The sequence below is a fragment of the Leucoraja erinacea genome, chromosome 3, assembly GCF_028641065.1.
Source record: "Leucoraja erinacea ecotype New England chromosome 3, Leri_hhj_1, whole genome shotgun sequence".
Taxonomy (NCBI): Eukaryota; Metazoa; Chordata; class Chondrichthyes; order Rajiformes; family Rajidae; genus Leucoraja; species Leucoraja erinaceus.
This window is the reverse complement of record NC_073379.1, coordinates 12,719,404-12,730,883: the sequence shown is the minus strand read 5'-3', so window position 1 is coordinate 12,730,883 and position 11,480 is coordinate 12,719,404.

The window sequence follows — 11,480 nt, the reverse complement described above, 5'->3', positions numbered from 1 at the left end:
TTGCGTTTTGCGTACGTCGTTTTTTTTTGCGTACGTCGTCTTTTTGCGTACGTCGTCTTTTTTTGCGTACGTCGTCTTTTTGCGTACGTCGTCTTTTTTGCGTACGTCGTCTTTTTTGCGTACGTCGTTTTTTTTGCGTACGTCGTCTTTTTGCGTACGTCGTCTTTTTGCGTACGTACGTCGTTTTTTTGCGTACGTCGCGTCTTTTTGCGTACGTCGTTTTTTTGCGTACGTCGTTTTTTTGCGTACGTCGTCTTTTTGCGTACGTCGTCTTTTTTGCGTACGTCGTCTTTTTGCGTACGTCGTCTTTTTGCGTACGTCGTCTTTTTTGCGTACGTCGTTTTTTTGCGTACGTCGTTTTTTGGCGTATGTCGTCTTTTTGCGTACGTCGTCTTTTTGCGTACGTCGTCTTTTTGAGTACGTCGTCTTTTTGCGTACGTCGTCTTTTTCAGTACGTCGTCTTTTTCAGTACGTCGTCTTTTTGCGTACGTCGTCTTTTTGCGTACGTCGTCTTTCTGCGTACGTCGTCTTTTTGCGTACGCCGTCTTTTTGCGTACGGCGTCTTTTTGCGTACGGCCTCTTTTTGCGTACGGCCGTTTTTTGCGTACGTCGTCTTTTTGCGTACGTCGTCTTTTTGCGTACGTCGTCTTTTTTGCGTACGTCGTCTTTTTTGCGTACGTCGTCTTTTTGCGTACGTCGTCTTTTTTGCGTACGTCGTCTTTTTGCGTACGTCGTCTTTTTGCGTACGTCGTCTTTTTGCGTACGTCGTCTTTTTGCGTACGTCGTTTTTGCGTACGTCGTCGTTTTTTTGCGTACGTCGTCTTTTTGCGTACGTCGTCTTTTTGCGTAAGTCGTCTTTTTTCGTACGTCGTCTTTTTGCGTACGTCGTCGTCTTTTTGCGTACGTCGTCTTTTTGCGTACGTCGTCTTTTTGCGTCTGTGGTGTTTTTTTTTCGTACGTCGTCTTTTTTCGTACGTCGTCTTTTTCTTTTTTCGTGTGTTTTTTTCGTTCGTCTTTTTTTTGTGTGCGTCGTCTTTTTGCGTGCGTCGTTTTTTTTCGTTCGTCGTTTTTTTGCGTACGTCGTTTTTGCGTACGTCGTCTTTTTGCGTTCGTCGTCTTTTTGCGTACGTCGTCTTTTTGCGTACGTCGTCTTTTTGCGTTCGTCGTCTTTTTGCGTTCGTCGTCTTTTTGCGTACGTCGTCTTTTTGCGTTCGGCGTCCTCTTTTTGCGTACGTCGTCTTTTTGCGTGCGTCGTCTTTTTGCGTTCGTCGTCTTTTTGCGTACGTCGTCTTTTTGCGTACGTCGTCTTTTTGCGTACGTCGTCTTTTTGCGTACGTCGTCTTTTTGCGTACGTCGTCGTCTTTTTGCTTTCATCTTCTTCATTGAGTACGTCGTCGTTGGTCATCTTTTTGCGTACGTCGTTTTTTTGCGTACGTCGTCTTTTTGCGTACGTCGTTTTTTTGCGTACGTCGTCTTTTTGCGTACGTCGTCTTTCTTTGCGTTCATCGCCTTTTTGCGTACGTCGTGTTTTTTTGCGTACGTCGTCTTTTTGCGTACGTCGTCTTTTTGCGTACGTCGTTTTTTGCGTACGTCGTCGTCTTTTTGCGTTCGTCGTCTTTTTGCGTTCGTCGTCTTTTTGCGTTCGGCGTCTTTTTGCGTTCGTCGGCTTTTTGCGTACGGCGTCTTTTTGCGTACGTCGTCTTTTTGCGTACGGCGTCTTTTTGCGTTCGTCGTCTTTTTGCGTACGTCGTCTTTTTGCGTACGTCGTCTTTTTGCGTACGTCGTCTTTTTGCGTACGTCGTCTTTTTGCGTACGTTCGTCGTCTTTTTGCGTACGTCGTCTTTTTGCGTACGTCGTCTTTTTGCGTACGTCGTCTTTTTTGCGTACGTCGTTTTTTTTGCGTACGTCGTCTTTTTTCGTACGTCCTCTTTTTGTGCACGTCGTCTTTTTGTGAACGGCGTCTTTTTGCGTACGTCGTCGTCTTTTTGCGTACGTCGTCTTTTTGCGCACGTCGTCTTTTTGCGTACGTCGTCTTTTTGCGTACGTCGTTTTTGCGCGTACGTCGTCTTTTGCGCGTACGTCGTCGTTTTTGCGTACGTCGTCTTTTTTTTTGCGTACGTCGTCTTTTTGCGTACGTCGTCGTTTTTTTGCGTACGTCGTCTTTTTGCGTACGTCGTCTTTTTGCGTACGTCGTCTTTTTGCGTACGTCGTTTTTTGCGTACGTCGTCTTTTTGCGTACGTCGTTTTTTTGCGTACGTCTTCTTTTTGCGTACGTCGTCTTTTTGCGTACGTTGTCTTTTTGCGTACGGTGTCTTTTTGCGTACGTCGACTTTTTGCGTACGTCGTCTTTTTGCGTACGTCGTCTTTTTGCGTACGTCGTTTTTTTGCGTACGTCGTCTTTTTGCGTACGTCGTCTTTTTGCGTACGTCGTCTTTTTGCGTACGTCGTTTTTTGCGTACGTCGTCTTTTTGCTTACGTCGTCTTTTTGCTTACGTCGTCTTTTTGCGTACGTCGTCTTTTTGCGTACGTCGTCTTTTTGCGTACGTCGTCTTTTTTGCGTACGTCGTCTTTTTGCGTACGTCGTCTTTTTGCGTACGTCGTCTTTTTGCGTACGCGTCGTCTTTTTGCGTACGTCGTCGTTTTTTTGCGTACGTCGTCTTTTTTTGCGTACGTCGTTTTTTTTGCGTACGTCGTCTTTTTTTGCGTACGTCGTCTTTTTTTGCGTACGTCGTCTTTTTGCGTACGTCGTCTTTTTGCGTACGTCGTCGTTTTTTGCGTACGTCGTCGTCTTTTTGCGTACGTCGTCTTTTGCGTACGTCGTTTTTTTGCGTACGTCGTCTTTTTGCGTACGTCGTCTTTTTGCGTACGTCGTCGTTTTTTTGCGTACGTCGTCTTTTTGCGTACGTCGTCTTTTTTTGCGTACGTCGTCTTTTTTTTGCGTACGTCGTCTTTTTGCGTACGTCGTCTTTTTGCGTACGTCGTCTTTTGCGTACGCGTACGTACGTCTTTTTGCGTACGTACGTCGTTTTTTTGCGTACGTCGTCGTTTTTTTGCGTACGTCGTTTTTTTTGCGTACGTCGTCTTTTTGCGTACGTCGTCTTTTTGCGTACGTCGTCTTTTTGCGTACGTCGTCTTTTTGCGTACGTCGTTTTTTTGCGTACGTCGTCTTTTTTTTGCGTACGTCGTCTTTTTTGCGTACGTCGTTTTTTGCGTACGTCGTCGTCTTTTTGCGTACGTCGTTTTTTGCGTACGTACGTCTTTTTTTGCGTACGTCGTCTTTTTTGCGTACGTCGTCTTTTTGCGTACGTCGTCTTTTTTGCGTACGTCGTCTTTTTTGCGTACGTCGTCTTTTTGCGTACGTCGTCTTTTTGCGTACGTCGTCTTTTTGCGTACGTCGTCTTTTTGCGTACGTCGTCTTTTTTTGCGTACGTCGTCTTTTTGCGCGTACGTCGTACGTTTTTTTGCGTACGTCGTCTTTTTGCGTACGTCGTCTTTTTGCGTACGTCGTCTTTTTGCGTACGTCGTCTTTTTGCGTACGTCGTCTTTTTGCGTACGTCGTCTTTGTGGTGTCGTCGTCTTGTTGCGTTCGTCGTCTTTTTTGCGTTCGTCGTCTTTTTGCGTACGTCGTCTTTTTGCGTACGTCGTCTTTTTGCGTACGTCGTCTTTTTGCGTACGTCGTCTTTTTGCGTACGTCGTCTTTTTTTTTGCGTCGTTTTTTTTTGCGCTTACGTGTCGTCTTCTTTTGCGTACGTCGTCTTTTTGCGTACGTCGTCTTTTTTGCGTACGTCGTCTTTTTGCGTACGTCGTCTTTTTGCGTACGTCGTCTTTTTTGCGTACGTCGTCTTTTTTGCGTCGTACGTCGTCGTCGTCTTTTTGCGTACGTCGTCGTTTTTGCGTACGTCGTCTTTTTTGCGTACCGTCGTTTTTTGCGTACGTCGTCTTTTTGCGTACGTCGTCTTTATGCGTTCGTCGTCTTTCTGCGTTCGTCGTCTTTATGCGTTCGTCATCTTATTTCGTTCGTTGTCTTTTTGCGTCCGTCGTCTTTTTGCGTTCGTCGTCTTATTGTGTTCTTCGTCTTTTTGCGTCGTTTTTTTGCGTACGTCGTCTTTTTGCGTACGTACGTCGTCTTTTTGCGTACGTCGTCTTTTTGCGTACGTCGTCTTTTTGCGTACGTCGTTTTTTGCGTGCGTACGTCGTTTTTTTGCGTACGTCGTCTTTTTGCGTACGTACGTCGTTTTTTGCGTACGTCGTCTTTTTTTTTACGTCGTTTACGCGTCGTCTTTTTGCGTACGTCGTCTTTTTGCGTACGTCGTCTTTTTGCGTACGTCGTCTTTTTTTTGCGTACGTCGTCGTTTTTGCGTACGTCGTCTTTTTGCGTACGTCGTCTTTTTGCGTTCGCGTGTGTTTTTTTGCGTACGTCGTCTTTTTGCGTACGTCGTCTTTTTGCGTACGTCGTCTTTTTGCGTACGTCGTCTTTTTGCGTACGTCGTGTTTTTTTGCGTACGGCGTCTGTTTGCGGACGTCGGCTTTTTTCGTACGGAGTCTTTTTGCGTACGTCGTCTTTTTGCGTACGTCGTCTTTTTTTGCGTACGTCGTCTTTTTGCGTACGTCGTCTTTTTGCGTACGTCGTCTTTTTGCGTACGTCGTCTTTTTGCGCGTACGTCGTCTTTTTTTGCGTACGTCGTTTTTTTGCGTTCGTCGTTTTTTTGCGTACGTCGTCTTTTTGCGTACGTCGTCTTTTTGCGTACGTCGTCTTTTTGCGTACACCGTCTTTTTGCGTACATCGTCTTTTTGCGTTTGCGTGGGTTTTTGGCGTACGTCGTGTTTTTGCGTACGTCGTCTTTTTGCGTACGTCGTCTTTTTGCGTACGTCGTCTTTTTGCGTACGTCGTCTTTTTGCGTACGTCGTCTTTTTGCGTACGTCGTCTTTTTTTGCGTACGTCGTCTTTTTGCGTACGTCGTTTTTTTGCGTCGTCTTTTTGCTTTCAGCATCTGTTTGAGTTTGTCTTTTTACGTGCGTTGTCCTTTTGCGTACGTCGTCTTTTTGCGTACGTACGTCTTTTTGCGTACGTCGTTTTTTTGTACGTCGTCTTTTTGCGTACGTCGTCTTTTTGCGTACGTCGTCGTTTTTGCGTACGTCGTCTTTTTGCGTACGTCGTCGTTTTTTTGCGTACGTCGTCTTTTTGCGTACGTCGTTTTTTTTTGCGTACGTTCGTCGTTTTTTTGCGTACGTACGTCGTCTTTTTGCGTACGTCGTCGTTTTTTGCGTACGTCGTCGTTTTTTTTTTGCGTACGTCGTCTTTTTGCGTACGTCGTCTTTTTTGCGTACGTCGTTTTTTGCGTGCGACGTCGTCGTTTTTGCGTACGTCGTCTTTTTTTGCGTACGTCGTCTTTTTGCGTACGTCGTCTTTTTGCGTACGTCGTCTTTTTTGCGTACGTCGTCTTTTTGCGTACGTCGTCTTTTTGCGTACGTCGTCTTTTTGCGTACGTCGTCTTTTTTGCGTACGTCGTCTTTTTGCGTACGTCGTCTTTATGCGTTCATCGTCTTTATGCGTTCGTCGTCTTTATGCGTTCGTCGTCTTATTCCGTTCGTTGTCTTTTTTCGTCCGTCGTCTTTTTGTGTTCGTCGTCTTATTGTGTTAGTCTTCTTTTTGCGTCGTCTTTTTGCGTTCAGCATCTTTTTGAGTTTGTCTTTTTACGTGCGTTGTCCTTTTGCGTACGTCGTCTTTTTGCGTACATCGTCTTTTTTCGTACGTTCTTCTTTTTGCGTACGTCGTCGTTTTTTCGTACGTCCTCTTTTTTCGTTCGTCGTCTTTTTGCGTCTTTTTGCGTCGTCTTTTTGCGTAGTTCGTCTTTTTTGCGTACGTCGTTTTTTTGCGTACGTCGTCTTTTTTGCGTACGTCGTCCTTTTGCGTACGTCGTCCTTTTGCGTACGTCGTCCTTTTGCGTACGTCGTCTTTTTGCGTACGTCGTCTTTTTGCGTACGTCGTCCTTTTGCGTACGTCGTCCTTTTGCGTACGTCGTCTTTTTGCGTACGTCGTCTTTTTGCGTACGTCGTCTTTTTGCGTTCGTCGTCTTTTTGCGTACGTACGTCGTCTTTTTGCGTACGTCGTCTTTTTGCGTACGTCGTCTTTTTGCGTACGTCGTCTTTTTGCGTACGTCGTCTTTTTGCGTACGTCGTCTTTTTGCGTACGTCGTCTTTTTGCGTACGTCGTCTTTTTGCGTACGTCGTCTTTTTGCGTACGTCGTCTTTTTTTCGCGTACGTACGTCTTTTTTGCGTACGTCGTCTTTTTTTGCGTACGTCGTCTTTTTGCGTACGTCGTCTTTTTGCGTACGTCGTTTTTTTGCGTGGTTCGTCTTTTTGCGTAGGTCGTCTTTTTGCGTACGTCGTCTTTTTGCGTCGTCGTCTTTTTGCGTACGTCGTCTTTTTGCGTTCGTCGTCTTTTTGCGTACGTCGTCTTTTTGCGTTCGTCGTCTTTTTGCGTTCGTCGTCTTTTTGCGTACGTCGTCTTTTTGCGTACGTCGTCTTTTTGCGTACGTCGTCTTTTTGCGTACGTCGTCTTTTTGCGTCCTTCGTCTTCTTTCTTACGTCGTCTTTTTGCGTGCGTCGTCGTCTTTTTTGCGTACGTCGTTTTTTGCGTACGTCGTTTTTGTACGTGCGTTTGCGTACGTCGTCTTTTTGCGTACGTCGTCTTTTTGCGTACGTCGTCTTTTTGCGTACGTCGTCTTTTTGCTTACGTCGTTTTTTTTGCGTACGTCGTCGTTTTTTGCGTACGTCGTCTTTTTGCGTACGTCGTCTTTTTGCGTACGTCGTCTTTTTGCGTACGTCTTCGTTTTTTTTTTGCGTACGTCGTTTTTTTGCGTACGTCGTCGTCTTTTTTTGCGTACGTCGTCTTTTTGCGTACGTCGTCTTTTTGCGTACGTCGTCTTTTTGCGTACGTCGTCTTTTTGCGTACGTCGTGTTTTTTTGCGTACGTCGTCTTTTTGCGTACGTCGTTTTTTTGCGTACGTCGTTTTTTTGCGTACGTCGTCGTTTTTTTGCGTACGTCGTCTTTTTGCGTACGTCGTCTTTTTGCGTACGTCGTCTTTTTGCGTACGTCGTCTTTTTGCGTACGTCGTCTTTTTGTGTACGTCGTCGTTTTGCTTAGGTCGTCTTTTTGTGTTGACGTCGTTTTTTTGCGTACGTCGTCTTTTTGCGTTCGTCGTCGTCTTTTTGCGTACGTCGTCTTTTTGCGTACGTCGTCTTTTTGCGTACGTCGTCTTTTTGCGTACGTCGTCTTTTTGCGTACGTCGTCTTTTTGCGTACGTCGTCTTTTTGCGTACGTCGTCTATTTGCGTACGTCGTCTTTTTGCGTACGTCGTCTTTTTGCGTACGTTGTCTTTTTGCGGACGTCGTTCTTTTTGCGTTTGCACGTGTTTTTTTGCGTACGTTGTCTTTTTGCGTTCGTCGTCTTTTTGTGTACGTCGTCTTTTTGCGTACGTCGTCTTTTTTTTGCGTACGTCGTCTTTTTTGCGTACGTCGTCTTTTTGCGTACGTCGTCTTTTTGCGTACGTCGTCTTTTTGCGTACGTCGTCTTTTTTCGTACGTCGTCTTTTTTCGTACGTCGTCTTTTTGCGTACGTCGTCTTTTTTGCGTACGTCGTCTTTTTGCGTACGTCGTCTTTTTGCGTACGTCGTCTTTTTTGCGTACGTCGTCTTTTTTGCGTACGTCGTCTTTTTGCGTACGTCGTCTTTTTTTTGCGTACGTCGTTTTTTTGCGTACGTCGTCTTTTTGCGTACGTCGTCGTCTTTTTGCGTACGTCGTCTTATTGCGTACGTCGTCTTTTTGCGTACGTCGTCTTTTTGCGTACGTCGTCTTTTTGCGTACGTCGTCTTATTGCGTACGTCGTCTTTTTGCGTACGTCGTCTTTTTGCGTACGTACGTCGTTTTTTGCGTACGTCGTCTTTTTGCGTACGTCGTCTTTTGCGTACGTCGTCTTTTTTGCGTACGTCGTCTTTTTTGCGTACGTCGTCTTTTTGCGTACGTCGTCTTTTTGCGTACGTCGTCTTTTGCGTACGTCGTCTTTTTCGTCGTACGTCGTCTTTTTGCGTACGTCGTCTTTTTTTTTGCGTTACGTGCGTCTTTTGCGTACGTCGTCTTTTTGCGTACGTCGTCTTTTTGCGTACGTCGTTTTTTGCGTACGTCGTTTTTTTGCGTTTTCGTGTGTTTATTTGTGTACGTCGTCTTTTTTCTTACGTCGTCTTTTTGCTTCCGTCGTCTTTTTGCGTACGTCGTCTTTTTGCGTACGTCGTCTTTTTTGCGTACGTCGTCTTTTTTGTGTACGTCGTCTTTTTGCGTACGTCGTCGTTTTTTTTTTGCGTACGTCGTCTTTTTTGCGTACGTCGTCTTTTTTTTGCGTACGTCGTCTTTTTTTGCGTACGTCGTCTTTTGCGTACGTCGTCTTTTGCGTACGTCATCTTTTTGCGTACGTCGTCTTTTTGCGTACGCGTCTTTTTACGTACGTCGTCTTTTTGCGTACGTCGTCTTTTTGCGTACGTACGTCGTTTTTTTGCGTACGTCGTCTTTTTGCGTACGTCATCTTTTTGCGTACGTCGTCTTTTTTCGTACGTCGTCTTTTTTCGTACGTCGTCTTTTTTGCGTACGTCGTTTTTTTTTGCGTACGTCGTCTTTTTGCGTTACGTCGTCTTTTTGCGTACGTCGTCTTTTTGCGTACGTCGTCTTTTTTGCGTACGTCGTCTTTTTGCGTACGTCGTCTTTTTGCGTACGTCGTTTTTTGCGTCGTCGTCTTTTTGCGTACGTCGCCGTTTTGGGTCCGTCGTCTTTTTGCGTACGTCGTCTTTTTGCGTACGTCGCCTTTTTGCGTACGTCGTCTTTTTGCGTACGTCGTCTTTTTGCGTACGTCGTCTTTTTTGCGTACGTCGTCTTTTTGCGTACGTCGTTTTTTTGCGTACGTCGTCTTTTTGCGTACGTCGCTTTTTTGCGTACGTCGTCTTTTTGCGTACGTCGTCTTTTTGCATACGTCGTCTTTTTGCGTACGTCGTCTTTTTGCGTACGTCGTCTTTTTGCGTACGTCGTGTCTTTTTGCGTACGTCGTCGTCTTTTTGCGTACGTCGTCTTTTTGCGTACGTCGTCTTTTTGCGTTCGTCGCCTTTTTGCGTTCGTCGTCTTTTTGCCTACGTCGTCTTTTTTCGTTCGTCGTCTTTTTGCGTTCGTCGTCTTTTTGCGTACGTCATCTTTTTGCGTACGTCGTCTTTTTGCGTACGTCGTCTTTTTGCGTTTGCGGGGTTTTTTTTGCGTACGTCGTCTTTTTGCGTACGTCGTCTTTTTTTGCGTACGTACGTCGTCTTTTTGCGTACGTCGTCTTTTTGAGTACGTCGTCTTTTGCGTACGTCGTCTTTTTGCGTACGTCGTCTTTTTGCGTACGTCGTCTTTTTTGCGTACGTCGTCTTTTTTGCGTACGTCGTCTTTTTGCGTACGTCGTCTTTTTGCGTACGTCGTCGTCTTTTTGCGTACGTCGTCTTTTTGCGTACGTCGTCTTTTTGCGTACGTCGTCTTTTTGCGTACGTCGTCTTTTTGCGTACGTCGTCTTTTTGCGTACGTCTTCTTTTTGCGTACGTCGTCTTTTTCTTCGTCTTTTTGCGTTCGTCGTCTTTTTGCGTTCGTCGTCTTTTTTTTTCGTCGTCTTTTTGCGTACGTCGTCTTTTTGCGTTCGTCGTCTTTTTGCGTACGTCTTCTTTTTGCGTACGTCGTCTTGTTGCGTAGGTCGTCTTTTTGCGTTCGTCGTCTTTTTGCGTTCGTCGTCTTTTTGTGTTCGTCGTCTTTTTCCGTACGCCGTCTTTTTGCGTTCGGCCTCTTTTTGCGTACGTCGTTTTTTTGCGTACGTCGTCTTTTTGCGTACGTCGTCTTTTTGCGTACGTCGTCTTTTTTTGCGTACGTCGTCTTTTTGCGTACGTCGTCTTTTTGCGTACGTCGTCTTTTTGCGTACGTCGTCTTTTTTGCGTACGTCGTCTTTTTGCGTACGTCGTCTTTTTGCGTACGTCGTCTTTTTGCGTACGTCGTCTTTTTGCGTACGTCGTCTTTTTTCGTACGTCGTCTTTTTTGCGTACGTCGTCTTTTTTGCGTACGTCGTCTTTTTGCGTACGTCGTCTTTTTGCGTACGTCGTCTTTTTGCGTACGTCGTTTTTTTTTTGCGTACGTCGTCTTTTTGCGTACGTCGTTTTTTGCGTACGTCGTCGTCTTTTTGCGTACGTCGTCTTTTTGCGTACGTCGTCTTTTTGCGTACGTCGTTTTTTTTGCGTACGTCGTCTTTTTTTCGTACGGCGTCTTTTTTTGCGTACGTCGTCTTTTTTGCGTACGTCGTCTTTTTGCGTACGTCGTCTTTTTGCGTACGTCGTCTTTTTGCGTACGTCGTCTTTTTGCGTACGTCGTCTTTTTTTGCGTACGTCGTCTTTTTGCGTACGTCGTCTTTTTTGCGTACGTCGTCTCTTTTGCGTACGTCGTCTTTTTTGCGTACGTCGTCTTTTTGCGTACGTCGTTTTTTGCGTACGTCGTCTTTTTTTGCGTACGTCGTCTTTTTGCGTACGTCGTCTTTTTGCGTACGTCGTCTTTTTGCGTACGTCGTCTTTTTGCGTATGTCGTCTTTTTACGTCCGTCGTCTTTTTGCGATCGTCGTCTTTTTGCGTTTCTTTTTGCGTACGTCTTTTTTTTGCGTACGTCGTCTTTTTGCGTACGTCGTCTTTTTTTGCGTACGTCGTCTTTTTGCGTACGTCGTCTTTTTTGCGTACGTCGTCTTTTTTTGCGTACGTCGTTTTTTTGCGTACGTCGTGTCTTTTTGCGTACGTCGTCTTTTTTGCGTACGTCGTCTTTTTGCGTTTCGTCTTTTTTGCGTACGTCGTCTTTTTGCGTACGCGTCTTTTTGCGTACGTCGTCTTTTTGCGTACGTCGTCTTTTTGCGTACGTCGTCTTTTTTTGCGTACGTCGTCTTTTTGCGTACGTCGTCTTTTTGCGTACGTCGTCTTTTTTGCGTACGTCGTGCGTACGTCGTTTTTGCGTACGTCGTCTTTTTGCGTACGTCGTTTTTTTTTGCGTACGTCGTCTTTTTGCGTACGTCGTCTTTTTGCGTACGTCGTCTTTTTGCGTACGTCGTCTTTTTGCGTACGTCGTCTTTTTTGCGTACGTCGTCTTTTTGCGTACGTCGTCTTTTTTGCGTACGTCGTCTTTTTTTGTTTTTGCGTACGTCGTCTTTTTTGCGTACGTCGTCTTTTTTTGCGTACGTCGTCTTTTTTGCGTACGTCGTCTTTTTGCGTACGTCGTCTTTTTTGCGTACGTCGTCTTTTTGCGTACGTCGTCTTTTTGCGTACGTCGTCGTCTTTTTTGCGTACGTCGTCTTTTTGCGTACGTCGTCTTTTTGCGTACGTCGTCTTTTTGCGTACGTCGTCTTTTTGCGTACGTCGTCTTTTTGCGTACGTCTTCTTTTTGC